General features: G+C 45.4%; 1 protein-coding gene across 1 annotated transcript in view; it reads right to left on the bottom strand.

Moving 5' to 3' along the window:
* The window catches only part of LOC138972747 (delta-like protein 1), a 19,248-nt gene extending 17,538 nt beyond the window's left edge, over window positions 1-1,710 (bottom strand). Inside the window, exon 1 of the mRNA XM_070345415.1 lies at window positions 1,273-1,710. The gene's annotated coding sequence lies outside the window, so the exon portion shown is untranslated. The remainder of the gene's footprint in view (window positions 1-1,272) is intronic.
* Window positions 1,711-3,815: the final 2,105 nt, after the last annotated feature.

The following is a 3,815-nucleotide window of genomic DNA, read 5'->3' on the forward strand; positions in this document are numbered from 1 at the left end:
CACACACACACACACACACACACACACACACACACACTAAATTACACGCCAGATCAAAAATCCGCGAGCTTGTGTACTGTACAGGAAGCATACTAGACCTGTGTCCATAAACAGAGAAGAAGATTATGGGCTGGCCCTGAATGACTGTCTTTGTAAGCGAGAACAAGACATTGTGATTGATTACCCTACACAGCCTTTAGCCACTGAGCGTGATCACGGGATCTTGGCGGGAGATGCGAACTAACAAACGGTATACAGTTTCGTTTGGCTGGCGGCACTAAAGGTATTTGCAGTCACCTTTGGGATTATTGAAATGTTGTGAATAGTTTTATCCTGATCTGCAAAAAGAAAAGTCACATCGTTTCTTCAACAGTACTGTGAGCGGAGCAGTATTTTCAAAGTCAAATGAATGTCACCAAAAGATTAATTAACTTGCAAGAAACTGTATCTTGTTTGATACTTAATTGTGTCTCTTGAACTTGGGAAAGCATTCAGTCTAGAGTATTATTTGTTGCAGAAGATCTATACTGACACCGTACCTATAGCCGCACATCTTTCCTTTACAGGCAATGGCATATCCCCCCCTCCCCCCTCTCACCATGTTTCTCCCAACTGAAAAAGTGTGCGTGTTTGCGCGCGGTTTTTGTGCGGTGTGTGTGTGTGTGTGTGTGTGTGTGTGTGTGTGTATGTGTGTGTGTGTGTATGTGTGTGTGTTTGCACGCCTAGTTCGTTCCACTGAATAAATATTGTTAAATAGGAAACGGAGAAGCGGGATACGGAAAAACTCTCTCTCTCTCTCTCTCTCTCTCTCTCTCTCTCTCTCTCTCTCTCTCTCTCTCTCTCTCTCTCTCTCTCTCTCTCTCTCTCTCTCTCGTTCACACACACACACACATTCTCACACACACACACACACACACACACTCTCGCTCTCTCTCTCTCTCTCTCTCTCTCTCTCTCTCTCTCTCTCTCTCTTTCTTACACACACACACACACACACAGACACACACACACACACACATGCACCCACCCCCTCCCCACACACACAAATACACACACAGATGCACACACAGACACGCACACACACAGTCTTGAATATAGGAAAGCATTCAGTCTAGAGTAATTTGTTGCAGAGTAGATCTACCTACCGACGCCGTTCATATAGCCGCACATCTCATTACTAAAAGACTCTTTCCTGTACCGGCAATGGCTTATCCCCCCTCCCCCCTTCGTCTTCCCCTCACATCCTCACACCTTCCAGGCAGTTGAACTCACCAGCTGTGACGAAAATCAGCACGAGAAATATCCCTGTTTTATTGTCCATTGAGTCTGCCTTGCTCCGAAGTCCCCTCCAAGTTGATCTTTTGTCTTGCAAACGGCGTTGAACAGTTCCCATTTTAAGTGCTGTATCAAACAGGGCACACGACAAAATGTATCGGGAGGCAGTAAAAAAAACCTGACTTCTCTTCTGCATAGGGAATGCCTGATGTGACATACGCACAATGACGTCATTTCAATAGTGGAGAAGAACAATACAGGCTTGTTTCACATGACCCAATCTCTCAAAGTCTTGGTCAACAGTTACCAATTGTTTGACGTTCAACTACAAAATAATTCGAAGGTTTTGTTGACCGTTTCTTTGCCTGATTGAACGGTTATACTTTACACGATCTTTATTTGCTCTCTTGATTGTTGATTCGGCTTTAAAAGGAAGGGAAGTGTTACACGACACTTGAGATTGCCACAAGTTCTCAAATGCCGTATAGTTGTGTTCTTTTATTCTACGTCGCCCGTCTTCGCAGCAGCATAAAACAACTCGTCAAATTGAGTTCGAGGATTTATTCAGCATTCAATACATACAACTGCACAACGTAGCAGAACTCAAATAGAAGCTTTTTTTAACATTCAAATCGCGCTGGCATATATAGTAAATACTCAATCTCGAGAATATTCCAGACCGAACATGATACAACTACATTATACGAGCCGTGCATGGACTAAACTAGCGACATTCTCTATGACGTACATCAAAAAGCGCCGACGCACTTAATCCGAACGAACGCCACGAACTCACGAATAAAACAGCATGGTAAACAACTTGTTTTGACAGGACTAGAAAGTTCACCTGCATTCTCGTCCAAGCATAAATATTGTGTTTACAAAATATAATATCGGTACTTTCCCACAAAGTACAAATAAGTCAACTACATGCAACACACAAAACTGAACCAAAGCTCAGCAACGGTAGCGTTTCCTAACATTACCCCCAACACCAGAAGAAATTTACCTAATTTCTTTCAATCATTGAAACGCTACCTGTACACATATTATGTATACATAACAGATTGAAATCCAGGTATGTACATTAGTCTGTTGGAGAATGAACACCGTTTTACTCAAATACTCGGCTGAGAAAATCTGCTCCAACATTGTCTGAACCTTTGATCGATTCCACTCGCATATATCAAAGTTCTGCAAGTACATCACCCACCTCATGATACGATTATTCACAAACTTCGCAGAGTTCAGGTAGGTGAGGGGTTTGTGATCAGTCTGAAGCACGAATTTCACCCCTTGGAGGTAGAGTTCAAATTTCTTGATTCCCCACACGATGGCTAAACACTCTTTCTCCATGGTCGAGTAGTTCTTCTCGGCTCCTGACAACTTCTTGCTGGCATAGCTGACCGGAAACGGTTTACCTCCATGCTCTTGCATCAGCATGGCGCCGATCCCTTCGTCCGATGCGTCTGTACGCAAGATGAACTCTTTGGCAGTATCAGGAAGGCGTAGCACCGGGTCTCGTGACATCAGGTCGCGCACGGTCTGGTATGCCTTCTCCTGAGCTGATCCCCAGAGTATTCGGTTGGGGCATCCTTTTCGGGTCATGTCCGACAAAGGCGCCGTTATGGCGGCGAAGTTTGGAATGAACTCTCTGTAGTACCCAGCCAATCCAAGGAAGGATCGCACCTGCTTCTTGGTTTCAGGACGTGGCGCATTGAGGATCCTGGTGACGTTTTCCAACAAAAGCCCCTTTTGACCTTCCTTCAGTGAATGACCTATGAAGTCAACGTTGTCGGTCCCCAAAATGCACTTGCTGGGTCTCACGGTCAGATTAGCTTTTGTCAGGCGGGAAAACAATTCCCTCAAAGTCTCCAGATGCTCCTCAAAGGTCTCCGTGTGGACTAGCAGATCATCCCAGTAGTACACAACATTCTTCATTCCTTTGAGCATTTTTCGCATTCCCCTCTTCAGGGTAGCACCACTGTTCACCATGCCAAAAGGCATCCGCAGGCACTCATACGTTCCGTCTGGAGTTGCAAAGGCGGTCTTTGGTATGTCCTCTTCGCGCACAGGAATCTGCCAATATCCCTTGCTGAGATCGATCTTTGAGAAGATCTTACTGCCAGTCAACCGTCGGAACAGATCAGCCGCCGTCGGCATTGGTTCAGGGTCAAACACGGTGATCTTATTCACTTTCCTGAAGTCAATGCATACCCTGTTTGTACCGTCTTTCTTCTTGACAACAACAACGGGAGATGAGTAAGGGGATGATGACTCACGGATGACCCCCATCTTCAACATGCTGTCGATGTCCTTCTTCAAGGATTCCCGAGCCTGAAACGGGATAGGGTATGGTTTTGAGCGAACAGGAACGTCAGATGTGAGGTGGACTTCATGTTCGACCAAGGACGTAGAGCCTGGAACATCAGAGAATCTATGGGTGAAGTCACCCATAAAATCATGCAGCTCCTTCTGCTGATCTTCTGTCAGGTCAGGTCCTAACTTGACGTCATCCACTCCCTCTTTCTTGTGGAGGT

Source organism: Littorina saxatilis, linkage group LG8, assembly GCF_037325665.1.
Source record: "Littorina saxatilis isolate snail1 linkage group LG8, US_GU_Lsax_2.0, whole genome shotgun sequence".
Taxonomy (NCBI): domain Eukaryota; kingdom Metazoa; phylum Mollusca; class Gastropoda; order Littorinimorpha; family Littorinidae; genus Littorina; species Littorina saxatilis.